This window comes from Hevea brasiliensis, unplaced genomic scaffold, assembly GCF_030052815.1.
Source record: "Hevea brasiliensis isolate MT/VB/25A 57/8 unplaced genomic scaffold, ASM3005281v1 Scaf15, whole genome shotgun sequence".
NCBI lineage: Eukaryota > Viridiplantae > Streptophyta > Magnoliopsida > Malpighiales > Euphorbiaceae > Hevea > Hevea brasiliensis.
Window position 1 is genome coordinate 160920 of NW_026614641.1, and position 16174 is coordinate 177093.

Below are 16174 nucleotides of genomic sequence, written 5' to 3' on the forward strand. Positions count from 1 at the left end.
CAATGTGTATTTGCTAAGTAGATTGAAGAAATAAAGTGAAAATGCAAATTTGATAATGTTGAGTTAGGGTTTGGAGGGAGGAAAATGAGACTTTGATCTTGTGATGATAGAAGTAGGTTTTAATGGTCAATTAGTGACCATTTGGTTTGGTTTGAACCAGAAATGAAGTGAATTGGGTTGTGGGATTTGAGGTTGGAGTGGCTGCCTTGGGTGACCTGCAGGTGTGGCTGTGAGTCCAGTCTGTTTGGACAGCCATAACTTGAATTGTAGAGGTTCAATTGGTGTTTGTCCAATTGGACATAAAACTAGACACATAATGGCACAACTTTGATGAAGAAACCATGCCCAGAAAACCAAACCAACTTGACCAAAAGCTTGCCCTAATTCGGGTGACCTGCACTCTGCCTGGGCAAAATGACCAAATGAACAGTGTTTGGTCATTTGGCCATAACTCAATGTAGAAAGGTCCAATTGACCTGAAATTTTACCAGCAACAAGGTGACATATAGACCAACAACTTTCATGAAGAAACCTGACCCAAATTATGATCATAACCTAGTCAAATTGCCAACCAAACTTGAGACACCAAATCTGGCAGAATCAGTTTTGCCCAGAATTTTGGAATCTGCCCAATCCGGCCAGTTATGGTGTTTAGGCCATAACTTGAGCTACAAAACTCCAAATGGAGTGATTCAAAAAACGAAATTCATCTAGACAAAATAAGGAACAACTTTCATGTTGATCACTTTTCCAAAATACCACTGCAAAGGTGACTAATGGAACAGTAAAGTTAAAGCATGAAAACTGAAAATTTTGTCTAATTATCATTAAGCTTAGAGATGGTGTTGGCAACCAATACCAACAAGTTTAAAATGTAAAATGTGGTATGTTGATGATATTTAACCTAATTTACCTATTGTCAATGCAAAAGTCAACATTTTGGTTGACTAATGAAATGAATAGTAATCATTAAAATTTCAATTTCAAAGAATTACACAAATTAAAAGTGTTAAATGCCCTAGTAGTCCTAATGTGATTGGTTTGGATAGGTTGGCATTCCAATAGGTTCTGTTAGCGATCGCATATGGCTTCATGCCGTTCTGTATTTCATGGCATCCCATGCCATTCTGTAACATAATAGCCTTTGGCTATGACAGTGAGTTGTTATACTTGGGTTTAACCCCCGATAATTATTACAGCTTATTAGCTGTTCTGTTGCACACCGGGAGATACAATGTGACCGATGGTGTGATGGTCCGAGGTACTTAGTACCCTGTGCGGTTACCCATTTATCCATCCGATCAACTAGTATAGGTTACTCGGGCAGTGTTAATAAATCTTACTCAACTTTAATCGAATAATATTGCAATAAATATTTGAAATTTAGTCCACCCAAAAATGTAAACCTACATTCTGCATCTTTTATTATATTTTATTTTATTCTATTTTATATTGTCACCACTAAGCAGAATTGCTTAGCGTCGCTTGCCATGCGCAGTAATCGAGATTTAGCCGGGAGTCCAAAGGACCGCATCTTGGGTGAGCCATCATATCCGCACTCGAGTTCGAGTCACCTCACATTGCAAGGCATTTGGTAGGACATTAGGCCATCCGGGATATTTTGATATTTTGTTATTTTGTATTTTGTAAACTTTTGTTATGTACATTATAAACTCATGTACTTATATTTTTGTCAGAATTATCTATGAACCGTGTTCGTAATTAAATATGAGTATTTCTCATTGAACTTGGTGAATATGAGTTGAATGTAAATTTTGGAATCTTGAATTGATTTGAGAAATGATTGAGATTGAGATTGTAATTATATTGGGAGTGTTTTTAAGCAGTGCGTAAGAACCTTTTCCAAAATATAGCCGGCACTCTGCCGGATTTTCTATAAAATTTGCGGTAAATATAGATTTTTTTCAAAAATTGTAAATAAATAAATAATAAGGGATAAATTGAAATTAAAACATGAATTGATGTTCCGACACACTGAGTGGCATAACTTGCTCGGCTACACTGTAGACGGGTAAGGGATGTCACAATAACTCTTCCCTTTTAACAAAAATTTCATCCTTAAAATTTACATGATGTATGTAGTTGAGAAACTACTACCTCCTTGCTTCTCCACTTTTTGTATTGCCTCTTCCATATCTGGATTCAACTCTTCTCTAGCCTCCATGGCATATACCTTTGGCGCTACTCTAGCTTCGGACCTTTCAACTATCTCAGAAAGCAGCCTTCTGTATTGTATTAGCTACCTTTACCAGTTTTCCTACCCCTTTGAGATGTAGGGCAGGTCTATCAGCTTGTGTTGGAGCTATTGAACCGCTCCTCTGGGGACAATCTCTTATGTAATGATCTATAGCCGCACACTTAAAACACCTTCTAGTCAGCAGTCGACACTCCCCTTTGTGTCTCCTACCACAATGCACACATTTTGGCATTGGGGTCGATCCCCTTACTACTGTATCTGGGGAACTAGCCACAGATACTCCAGATTGGCTTCTCTGGCCCTGTGTCTAGTCTTGTGAACCCTCAAGCTTCTTACTATCAGTCGACATACTTGATTGCCTTGGTCTAAATTCCCTCTTACATTGCCTGTCTTTATGGCTTTGCTCACTATTCCTGACTCTTTTCACATTTAAAGCAGCTTCTATCAACTGAGGGAAACTAGTAATCCTCAAAGCTGTAATATATAACTTGATATTGTTATTTAAACCTTCTTCAAATCTTCTACATCTGTCAGCTTTAGTGGGAACTATTTTTCTACCATACTGGCTCAACCTTACAAATGCCCTTTCATATTTTGACACTATTAATTGTCTCTGCCTCAAACTAATAAACTCTCTCCTTCTCTCTTCCAAATAGACGTTACTAATGTGCTTCTTTCTGAACTCAGCCAAAAAGAATTCCCATGTCAACTGCTCTAGCTGAACCTCATGTGAGACTGTTTCCACCACTGGTAAGCATCTTCCTGAAGTAGGGATACAACACCCTCTATATACTATTCTGGGGTACAGTGGAGCTACTGCAGGACTCTTTCTGTCCTTTCTAGCCAATACTCAGCTGCAGACGGATCATTCTCCTTTTTCCCCTTGAAGTCTATAGCTCCATAATTTCAGAGCCTTTCAAAATGGGACTTCTGCTATGGCTGTGGTTGTGGTGGTTGTGGAATTGCCCCTACTAGCTTCCTAAAGAACTCCATTATTTGGTCAAACAAAGCCTGTTGCGGTTGTGCAGGCCCTTCAACCACTGGTGGAGCAGGACCTCCCTTGTCACCAATATTACCCCCAGCCGAGGCATCACTTTTTACCTCTTCCTCTATGGCTTTTTGGGACTCAGAGTCTATACCTTAACCTAAAACAAATAGAGAAATAGATCTGTATTAGTGTCACCTCGACTCTTATAGAATGCAATGCATGTTATGCACACTATCATCTTCTAGCTATCTATGCCTAGGAACACCTAAGCCTCTGCTCTGATACCAATAAATGTAACACCTCTTACTCATCTACAGTGTAGTTGAGGAAGACATGCTACAATCTATGCCGGAGCACCTTATCTTATCTTATTTTATTCCATATTAATTTTAACCCTATTATATTTTCAAACTCAATATTTTTTTTAAGTGGCAAAACAGGCAGAGTTTCCCTTGTTTTATTTACATTTGTCGTGTTAACATATTCACTTGTTTAAAATATCTTCAATATTTTCAAATTCAAATAATACAATCATTTCCATTCACATTCATTTCCATAAAATTCATAAATTCATCCATATCAAATTCAAACTCGTCTTATACATGAAATTTTCAAATTTATTATTTTACATCATGTACAAATTAATTATACAAATTGATAATTCACATTATAACTCCAAAAAATTAATTACAATGAATAAAAATAAAATTCCCTAATATAATACATGCAAGCCCTACCAAAATGCACTGCAACGAGGAGGTAACACTGGACACTATCTGCAAATCTGAACTCCCAAAAATCTCAGTCTGATGACTATCGGGCTATATCTCTATTTTCAGTACTTACGCGATGAAAAATCTAACGAGCTAAGCATTTCTACTTAGTGGTGTAATAATACAAAGAGAATACAATATACAAATAAGAGAAATAATTTCCTAGTTATAGTGCTTCTAAAGGAAAACGCATATTCAATAAATTTTAGATTAGTTAAAGGCTAGTTAAAATTTAAGATATCAACTCTTTATAGTATTTTATTGGTTGATCCTATAATGATTTTAGACATCATTTAAAATTTTATAGAATTTTGGGAACATTTATTTTATTGTTATCTTTGTTTTCCTTCTTTGTCTTATTGTTTAATTCCTTTACTTTATTTCAATACATTTTTAATCTCGTTAATACTTTTCACTGCCAAAGTAACCTATAACAGACTAACTGGACTGGATAAGTGGGTAAACAAGCATTGGACACACTTATGCCATGGGTCGTCATACCGTAGGACACATAATGTCAACCATGTATGCAATAGAATGGCTAAAAAGCCATAGTAGAAATCAAACATAAAGCCATATCAATCATTATGTAACAGAATGGCTAAAAGCCATAATAATAGAATGGCATGAAACCCATGATAACAGAATGACACAAGACCATAGGCAGTACTACAAATCAGAACCCTATTAGCATGCCAATCTATCCAAACCAATCATAACTAGGCATACATGGGCATATTTGCATCTTACGTATTTGTTCTTTGCATTTTGTATCATAGTGGTTACTATTTATATTACTATTCATGCAAATTTTGAATATTTCATAAATAATAGGAATACAAATTCTAAATTCATGATAGTACCACATTTTGGGTTATAAATTTGTTGGCATTAGTTGCCAATTACAATTCAAGTCTTTCTAGAAGTATATCCACAATTTCAGTTTTTATCACCTAAGTTTACTGTTCCATTGAACCAATCTACAGTTGATTTTGGCTAACCTTTCTTCACCAAAGTTGTTTCTTAATGTCTCTACTTTAATTTGCTTTTTGAATAACTCCATTTGGAGTTTTGTAGCTCAAGTTATGGCTTTTTTACCATAATTGGTCGGATTGGCCAATGTCCAGAATTTTCTGGGGAGTTTTGGTTCTGGCAGTTTTGATGAGCTAAATTTGGTTAGCAATTTGATTAGGTTATGTTCAGAATTTGGGTTTTTATTCTTCATAAAAGCTGTTTTAATATGTCTAAGCTTTCCAAGGGTTCAAGAATCAGGTCATTTGGATCTCTCTACACAAAGTTATGCCCATTTGAACAATCACTATTCATATGGTCATTTTTCCAAGTCTAGAATTTTGTTACCTAGATTCAAATCAATTTTAGGTCACTTTGTGTTCATTTTCTGATACACTTGAATTGTATAGATGTTTTTAAGCACATTTGCATTCTAAATCATAACATTTAGACAAGTATTTTCATGCATAGTAGTTGATTTCATTAGTTTTCATAAATTCTCTTGCCAAGCCCTTAATTCCATGTTTTTTGCATTATTTCAGGTGTTTTAGTGAAGCCCCAAAGGATGGATGTGCAAAGGAAAGCTTGGAGAGATAAAAAGACAAAGAATTGCTGCTGATAGAAAGTATACAGCTCGTGTAAACCAAGCACCAGACCCGTGTAACTCCCTGCCAAAAAAAAGCCAAGAGAATCGATGAGAAGCACAAGTACACGGGTCGTGTAAGTAAACCCATGTAATCTGCAGGGACCCGTGTAAGTCTCTGCCAAGCGTAGGCTTGAAGATCCTTATGGGAATAATAGTATACGACCCGTGTAATCAGGCCTATGTAGTTGGCACAAACCCGTGTAACTTTCTGTGCCAAAACAAGACCATGCGATTCTCCTCCAGCAAGTTACATGGCCTTACTTTACGGGACCCGTGTAGTGACACACAGGCCGTGTACTATGCTACATCTTATTTTCTGACTCAAATTCCCCTCCTGTTTCTGATTCGAATGAGACTCCTAAAGCCTTTTGGACTCAGAATGATCTAACCCTAGAGCAACCAATATAAATAGAGAAGAAAACACCAGGAAAAAAGGTCGGCCACTGATGTCGGGAATGCTACTGAAGGTTGCTGTTGTCGTGCTCTACATCACTACCAAAAGAAGTCTTTCAGCTGAAGCTCCACAAGATCGAACTCTCTTTGGTTTCTTCATTTCATCTCCTTAGACAAAATTTTATTACTTTATTTCTTTTGCATAACTCTTTTTTTATTGTTTTTACTTTTTTATCATGACATTTACTGAACTCACCATGAGTGAGTAGTTTTCTTATTCTGGATTTGGGAGAGTAGCTCTTATAATTATTATTATGGATGAACACTGAGTTTTATTTATTAGATTTGAGATTCATTTCTTGATTTAATCTCTTGTGATCTTAAAGCATGCTATGTGTTGGTACCTACTTAGTTATGATTATAGATGTTAATTGAAGGACTGAAAGGTGAAGATTAACATTAGAAAATTGAGATCTTAAACCTAGGAATTCTGACCTAGACATAGGCTGATACCTTTGTGGAACCTAAAAATTGGTCAAAGGTCTTAAAGGATTTTAATTGATTTGATCACCACGAAAGTAGGGTTCGAGTTAATTAGAATACACCCTAGATGCCTTGAGAGAGGATTTGGAATAGCTTAGGACTGATTTCCATCAAGGAAAACGATCCTTAAATTCAGTAAATAAACAAGATAACATCCCTAGTATGATTCATGTAACACCCTCACTGTGGTAATTTCGCACATTTTACTGTTCCGGTGACCGGTGTCGGTCTGGGGAGCTAAAATGTCTAGAAAAATAATTAGACTAGAGTGAGGAGTCATAAATAACTCAAATATTAATAAGAAAAATTTAGAAAAAAATTTAGAAATAAAATACAACCAAGTTAAATGAGCCGGTATCCTAGCGATGGGTAACCTAGTGAGAAGTTGCGGTTCTCGCAACTAGGAGCCCTAGACCCAGGAGAAAATTCATAAAATAATTTTTGAGACTCCAGAGAAGAGTCTTTGAGGTTTCTATGACATTAGAATGCAAAGAAAATGTTTAGAAAAATTTTTCAATCGGTAGAGATAATTTTAGCCTGTTAAGCCAAACGGAGGACATTTTGGTCATTTCGCCTTCAGGGGTGATTTTTAACCGACTTGTCCAATTAAGTAAATAATTATTATGATCTAAAATGTGAATAAATATTGTTAAAAATTTAATTGAAAATGAGTAGAAAAGAAAATGAAATAAAATATAAATTATGGCATCATTATTGTGTCATTAAAGGTCCTCCACCAATCATATTGTAACACACACTATATAAACTAATTAAAAAGGGATAAAATGAGTTAAAATGAAAAACAACAATCTGCTGCCCTTCTTCTTCAACCAGCCGAAACTCTCTCCCTCTCTATTCTCCACGGATGCTTTTACTTCTCTCTAAAAGTTCCTTGTAAACACACCATAAAATCACTTGTTGATTTCACAAAAATTGCTCCTTGCAACTAGAACAAACCTAAGGCAGCAAAAGAAAAGGAGAGAAAGATTTTTCTTCAAGCTTGGGTTGACACACACAAAGGTTAGTGCTTTAACTTATAGTTATTTCTGTGTTTTATGAAAGAAATTAGTAAATCCTACAACTAGGTGCCATAGGAAATTATAGATGAGTGAAAATCTGGAATCTGTACAGTATATGAGTGAATAGTAAATTTTAAAAATTCATAACTGGAGTTAGAGATCTCAGATCAGGGTGATTTTTACGTCAAAAGAAACCTTAAGAAATTTTCTAAAACTTTCTAGTTTTATGGCAGACCTGATTCTAATGTTAGGTTAGGGTTTGAGGACAAAACATTTTATTGCTCAGATGTGGACTCTGTTCTGCTGATTTCCTGCAACAGGACAGCCACCTTCAATAAATCATAACTAGAGCCACAAAACTCGAAATGATGTGATTCTTGAGTCCTTGAAACGCTTATTGAATGCTCTAAAACCTTGTAGTTATGGCCAAGAGCTAATTGAGGTAGCTGCTGGTTGATATTTTTGCATTTCCTTACTACTATCCTGCATGTACTGGATTCTGGATAGGTTGCACCTTTTTAATTAGTTCTGAAATTTCCGATCTGATTTTGATGTGATTCCAATTGGAGATTGAGTTAAACATATGAAGGTTGATTTCTGGAAAATATGGTCTTGAAATCTTGTTTCTATAAATTATGGTGATTATTTTTGCACCCTATTTCTGGATGCTGATTGTGCACTGAGTGCACTATTAATTCTAGTAACATGTATATTGCATGAGCTACAAATTTTAGAGGAAAAATGATTAAGCATGCTTTGATTTAATGAAGTTACATGTAGAAATTAATAAGGTGGAGGCCCATTTCTGGTCTAGAAATGAGTGACATGAGGAAATTGAGTGAATAGGCATGCTGCCCTTGGTGACCTGCAGGACTGGTTGTGAGTCCAGCAGGTTTGGGCAGCTATAAATAGAGATGTATAGGTTCAATTGGTGTAAGGCCAATTGGAGGTGAAACTAGACACATAATGGCACAACTTTGGTGAAGAAACCATGCCCAGAAAACCAAACCAACTTGACCAAAAGTTTGCCCTAATTCGGGTGACCTGCAATCTGCCTGGGCAAAAATGACCAAATGAACAGTATTTGGTCATTTGGTCATAACTCAATGTAGCAAGGTCCAATTGACCTGAAATTTACCAGCAACAAGTTGAGATATAGACCAACAACTTTCATGAAGAAACCTGACCCAAAGTATGACCATAACCTAGTCAAATTGCCAACCAAACTTGAGTTACCAAATCTGGCATAAATAATTTTACCCAGAATTTTGGGTTCTGCCCAATCCGGCCAGTCATGGTTTTTAGGCCATAACTTGAGCTACAAAACTCCAAATAGAGTGATTAAAAAAAGGAAATTCAACTAGACAAAATGAGGAACAACTTTCATTTTGATCAGTTTGCCAAATTCTCACTAGAAAATTGACCAATGAAACAGTAAAGACAAGGCATGAAAACTGAAAATTCTGCCCAATTAACATTAAGCTTGGAAATGGTATTGGCAAGCAATACCAACAAATTTTGAATGCAAAATGTGGTATCTTGGAGAACTTAGGTTCAATAAATTATTATGTATTAAAAATTCAACAATTTGAGTGACTAGTGTTGTGAATAGTAATACAAAGACACAAAGTATAATAACTAAATTGGTAGAGGAAATTAAGATATGAAATTTGGAATCCATGAAACATTCATGGATTACTTGGAATAGAAATAGTAATTTACCTAAATGACTTAATAAACATTTAAGTTATGTGAGTATATGATTAAGATTTGTATTCCCCTTACTAGTAGGTCTAATAAAATATAAGTAATACCACTTGAATATGAAATGAAATTAAACTAGATGGATTGTTGAGTATAAATAGGATGAGGTTTATATTAGGATTTATGTTTCCATTACAAATAAGATAATAACACCTTGTATGAGTTATGAATTCATATAAATATTGTAATGAATAAATGAATCACATGAAAATATGAATGGAACATTAGTTTTCTTTATAAGAGAAAGGAAAAATGTTTTGAGTACAATGGTTTATGAACACCATTGTTGTGAATTGTGATCAATATGAATGATGTAAGGAATGTATGAATATTATGATGAATGTATAAATTATGAAATTTATCATGAAATAATAAAGTCATAAAACACAATATATTAATATTTAATGATATTATGTGCCCTTGTATTGCCTAGACATGTGTGTCAGATTGGATAGTTTGGCATGCCAATAGGGTATTGTTTTAGCAGTACTGCAAAGGCTTTGTGCCCGTATTCATGGCTTTATGCCCGCATTCATGGCATTATGCCAACATTCATGGCTTTTATGCCCGATTATGTGTTATCATGGCTCTGTAGCCATACTGACTGCATACGTGGTTGACGTTCTGCGTCCCATGGTATGACGGCCCGAGGCACCGCGGTGTCCAGTGCCAACGACCCGTTATCCAGTTAGTCAGCCTGTCATAGGTTACTTGGGCAGTGAAATTTATTGAAATAAGTTAAGAATCTTAGTAATTAAAAATATTAGAAATTAAATAAATGAGTAAGATGACCTAAAATAAATTAGAATAGTTATTTATTAGAAAGAATCGAAATGAACTGGACCGATATCAAAATTTACTTATTATGAAATAATCTGAGACAACTTAGAAAGTATTAAGAAAATGCTAAAAGATTAGCAAAGAAAATTATAATATACATAAATATTGCAAATGTGACTTACATGATAATATAAGCATAAATTTATTATTTTTAGATCATTTTTCTTTGTACATTATTACTGTACATTGGCGAAATAAACACTTCCAAAGAAGACTAAATTAGGATAAAACATATTAAATTTTAGAATCGCATGTGAAGTATAAATAAATTTTAATTATTTAAATTATGTTTTATTTCTATCTTTATTTGTATATTATTTCCTTGTTATATTATTGCACCACTAAGCAGCAATGCTTAGCGCGATGGAATTGTTTCTTCAAGCAGGATCAAGCTAGAACCCAATGGACGTTTGATCGAATTTTGGGAGTTCGATATGCGTATGTTCAAGTATTCAAGGTTATCACCTCTTCAGCAATGCATATAGATAGGGCCCATATAGATCATATTTTGTATTTTGTATAAAATGCTAGATATTGTATTATGATGTAAATTATGAAATTTTGTAATTATTTTGTAAATTATGTAAATTAAGGAAATTTGAAAATTTTTCTTATGTAATTTGAGAATGTTTACATATGAATTGAGTATGAATGGAAATGATTATGAAATTGAAAGGTATGGATGAGATTTGAAATATGAGAAAATTATGAGAATGATTGATGAGATAATTATGATTAACATGGATAAGATTTTATTTTAGAAATATTGTTGAATTAAATTTCAAACAGGTGAATATTGAAATACGCCAAACGATAATAAAATAGGGGAAACTCCGCTGGTTTCTCCGTCGAAAAATAATTGATATTAAATTAAATGAATTCAAAATTATTTAGAAAAAATAATGTAAGATAAGTTAGGGTGCTCCGGCACCGATTGTAGCATGCCTTGCTCGGCTACACTGTATTCGGATGAGGGGTGTTACAATTCAAGTGTGAAATCCTAATTCCAGAATTGCTTCAAATAAATCATTTTGTTTTAAGTTTACCATTTTAGTGTTTAAAGTTAACAAACTTCATTCCCTAAGTATTTGATAGCTTAGACAGTCAAGGTTTCTGTGTAGATTGGTACTTACTAAATAAAATTCCTCGTGGGAATGATACTCTACTTATCACTTTATTACTTGTTAGCGATACGTGCACTTGCGGTAATTGCAAAATAGTGAAACAAGTTTTTGGCGCCATTGCCGGAGAATTTTGTTTTTAGTAATATCAAGCAATAGGCGATTTAGCTGATTTAGGCAATTATATTTATTATTTAATTTTATTTTATTGGTTGTATTTCTTTTCTTTTCTCTTAGGTACCCGATCTGGTATATGACCAGAACAAAGCCAGAAGAAATTTTGGACTGTGATCCAAAAATAGACAGAACACTGAAAGCCATCAGAAAGGAAAGGAAACATCAAGAGCACGGTCAAGGAGATCCCAAATTCCCAACCATGGCCGATAATAATGATAGACCAAGACTCTTGAGAGATTACGGAGCTCCATCTATCCAAGGATTTCAGCCCAGTGTCACTAGACCCACAGTGGAAGCCAACAACTTTGAATTAAAACCAACATGGCTCCAAATGATTCAACAAACCCAGTTTGTAGGTTCACTAACAAAGGACCCACACTATCACCTCCAGTGTTTTCTTGCCCTATGTGATACATTCAAGATGAATGGAGTGTATGATCAAGCAATAAGACTCAGAGCATTCCCATTCTCCCTTCGAGATAGGGTAAGGAAATGGTTACTTTATCAATCGGCTGGAACATTCACTGCCTGGGAAAACCTCATAGGGCAAGGAAGTGGTTACTTTATCAATCAGCTGGAACATTCACTACCTGGGAAAACCTCTCTCAAGCTTTTCTAGCAAGGTATTTCCCACCTGCAAAGACTACAAAGCTGAGACTTGAGCTCAACACCTTCAGACAAAAGGAGGGAGAATCACTCTATGACGCATGGGAAAGATATAAAGACCTACAGAGGGAATGTCCACACTATGGCATAGAAGATTGTCTATTGGTGCAAAATTTCTATAATGGATTACTATCCTCTACAAGGAGCACAGTTGATTCAGCTGCAGAGGGTGATCTAATGGAGAAAACAGTGCCACAAACACTTGAACTCCTAGAAAGGGTTGCATACCATAACTATGAGTGGTCAAACGAAAGAGGAAATGCAAGAAGAACTGCAGGAGTCCTAGAAATAGATGCCCTGAGCATGATAAATGCCCAGTTTGATAAGCTCACAAAGAAACTCGAAAAAATGCAAGCCAACGCAGTTGGTACAAATAGTCAACATGAGGGCAGCTACGAAGGAGGGTACATGAATTCAGAATACAGCAATTTCAATGAACCTACAGAACAGATGAACCATGTGAATAATGGAGGAAACTTCAACCAGAGGCAGCCAAACAATCCATATTCAAATACTTATAACCCTGGATGGAGAAACCACCCAAACTTCTCATGGTCCAGTTAGCAGAACTAGCCAATAAATAAGCAACAAGGGTACAAATCTCCAGCACCCCCTGGATTTCAGAACAGAGGTCAGAACCTTGCACAGCCATCGCTACCTCTCCAACCTCAACAACCTAAACCGAAAATGACCATGGAAACCATGATGGAAGGATTCCCAGCAGCTCAACAACAACAACAAACTAAATTGATTAAACAGCTGACTTTCAGAATGGACCAACTTGCTACCCATAACAAGATGCTAGAGAATCAAATTGCTCAGTAGGCAAGTTCTTCAAGTAAGGCTACTGGCAAACTACCCAGTCAACCAGAAATGAACCCAAGGGAGCATTGTAAGGCAGTTGCACTGAGAAGTGGGAGAACTCTAGTACAACCAGAGGTAGAATCGATAAAGGAAACCATAGAAAAATCTAAAGACCAAGTAGAGAAAAAGGAGGAAGAAGCTAAGAAAAATCAAGAAGAGGAAGCAAGGAAGACAAAGAAATTACCAGAACCATACCAGCCTCCCCTACCTTTTCCTCAGAGATTTCACAAAGCCAAATTGGACAAGCAATTTGGGAAGTTTTACAGAAACTTTACATTAAAATCCCCTTCACTGAAGCACTTTCTCAGATGCCATCTTATGCTAAATTTCTTAAGGAAATTCTGTTAAAGAAAAGGAACCTAGAGACTACGGAATAGTAGCTCTAACAGAGGAATGCAGTGCCATTCTGCAAAACAAACCGCCTCTAAAGTTAAAGGATCCAGGAAGCTTCTCCATACCCTGTGTCATTGGTAACAAGAAAATAGACAAGGCCCTCTGCGATCTTGGAGCAAGCGTCAGCCTAATGCCTCTATACATATGGAAAAAGATGGAAATTGGGGAACTGAAACCCACAACAATCTCATTGCAATTAGCTGATCGATCCATTAAATATCCTGTAGGAATACTTGAGAACATCCCTATCAAAGTGGGCAAATTCTTCATTCTAGTGGACTTTGTTGTCCTTGAGATAGAAGAAGATGTCCAAATTCCCATCATAATGGGAAGACCATTCTTGGCAACCACCGAAGCCATCATAGACGTCAAAAATGGACGATTAACCCTCAAGGTAAGAGAAGAAGAAGTGGAGTTCAACTTGTTCGACACAATGAAATACAAATTTGAACCTGATGAATGCTTTAAGGTTGACATAATTGACGAACAAGTTAAAGAGGAATTTCATAAGATACATCCTAATGATCCTCTTGAAGCATGTATTGTGCGCAGCCACACAGTGGATGATGAAAATACTGAAATAGCAGCATGTGCACAACAGTTGGCAGCTCCTCCACCCCTACCTTTAGCTAAGGCTTCCGAGATGGAGGATTTGAAGGAGGAACAAACCGAAGGTAAGCTCCAGGAAAATTCCAAACAGGTAGAGCTTAAACCTCTCCCATCTTCGCTAGGTATGCATTTATGGACTCAAATTCTAAATATCCTGTTATAATCAATGCTAGCCTGTCTAAGTTATAAGAGGAAAATTTGTTATGAGAACATAGGATCCATAGCAAAGCATTAGGGTATAAAATAGAAGACCTGAAGGGAATCAACCCTTCGATTTGCATGCATAGGATACCCATGGAAGAAAACAGTAAACCCACAATCGAACACCAAAGAAGACTTAACCCAAACATGAAAAAGGTAGTCAAGAAAGAAATTTTAAAACTTCTGGATGCAGGTATCATATACCCAATTTCTGATAGTAAATGGGTTAGTCCAGTACATGTAGTTCCTAAGAAAGGTGGGACAACGGTTATCCGTAATGCAAGCAATGAACTAATCCTGACTAGAGTAGTCATTGGTTGGCGAATGTGCATAGATTATAGAAAATTAAATGGTGCCACCAGAAAAGAACATTTCCCCCTCCCCTTCATTGACCAAATGCTAGAAAGATTAGCGAAACACTCTTATTTCTGTTACTTGGATGGGTATTCGAGATTCTTTCAAATTCCTATTCACCCAGAAGACCAAGAAAAGACAACATTCACTTGTCCCTATGGAACATTTATATATAGGAGAATGCATTTTGGTCTTTGTAATGCCCCTGCTACCTTTCAAAGATGCATGATGGCTATCTTTTCTAATTATATTGAAGATATTATGGAGGTTTTTATAGATTATTTTTCTGTCTATGGAACTACTTTTGATGATTGCCTAGCTAATTTATCTAAGGTGTCGCAAAGATGTGAATAATCAAATGTGGTCCTAAATTGGGAAAAATACCATTTTATGGTAAGGGAAGGTATAGTTCTGGGACATTTGCTATCAGAAAGAGGAATTAAAGTAGATAAGGTAAAAATTGAGATCATTGAAAACATGCCACCACCAACGTCAGTCAAGGGAGTACGAAGCTTTTTGGGACATGCAGGATTTTACAGCAGAATTATCAAGGACTTTTCCAAAATAGCTAAGCCATTTAATAACTTGTTAAACCAAGATGTTCCCTTTGATTTTGATGAAAATTGCCTTGTCTCCTTTAACAGAATCAAAGAGGCCCTAATATCAGCACCAACAATGCAGCCACCGAATTGGGAGCTACCATTCGAGGCCATGTGCGACGCGAGCGATTTTGCAGTTAGAGTAGTGCTCGGGCAAAGAAAAGATAAAAAGCTCCATGCTATTTATTATGCTAGCAAGACACTCGATGATGCACAAATCAATTATGCTACCATAGAAAAAGAATTCCTAGCAGTGGTATTTGCAATGGACAAATTTAGATCTTACCTCATCAGGTCAAAAGTCATTGTATTCACAGATCATGCTGTAATCCGGTACATTATGAACAAAAAGGAAGCAAAACCAAGACTGATTCGGTGGATTCTACTCCTACAAGAATTTGACCTTGAAATAAAGGACAAAAAGGGACCTGAAAATGTAGTAGCTGACCATCTTTCTAGACTAAAACTGGAGTACATGGAAAATTTCGAAGATTTGCCAATTGAAGATTCATTTCCTGATGAACAATTACTTGCATTCTCAAAAGCTCCATTGTACACTGACTTTGTTAATTTTCTTGTATGCAGGGTACTACCTCCAAACATGACTTATCAGCAAAGAAAAAAATTCCTACATGATGTGAAATATTACTTATGGGAAGAACCACTATTGTACAAGAGATGTAATGACGGGCTGATAAGAAGGTGCATACCAGAGGAAGATATGGAAAGTATCATTTATCACTGCCATTCATCACTATATGGAGGACATTTAGGCACTTCAAAGACCGTAGCCAAGATTTTACAAGCAAGGTTTTACTGGCTACATTTATTTAAGGATGTAAGATCCTTTGTGCTAGCTTGTAATCAATGCCAAAGAACAGATAACAGTTCAAGAAGGAATGAAATGCCATTGCATAATATACTTGAGATAGAATTGTTTGTTGTATGGGGAATAGACTTCATGGGACCATTTTCCTCTTCCCATGGAAACAAGT

General features: G+C 36.0%; 1 non-coding gene across 1 annotated transcript; it reads right to left on the minus strand.

Moving 5' to 3' along the window:
• Positions 1-12141: 12141 nt before the first annotated feature.
• Positions 12142-12248, minus strand: LOC131176521 (small nucleolar RNA R71). The gene has a single exon (XR_009146543.1). It is a non-coding gene; the product is annotated as a small nucleolar RNA R71 (small nucleolar RNA).
• Positions 12249-16174: the final 3926 nt, after the last annotated feature.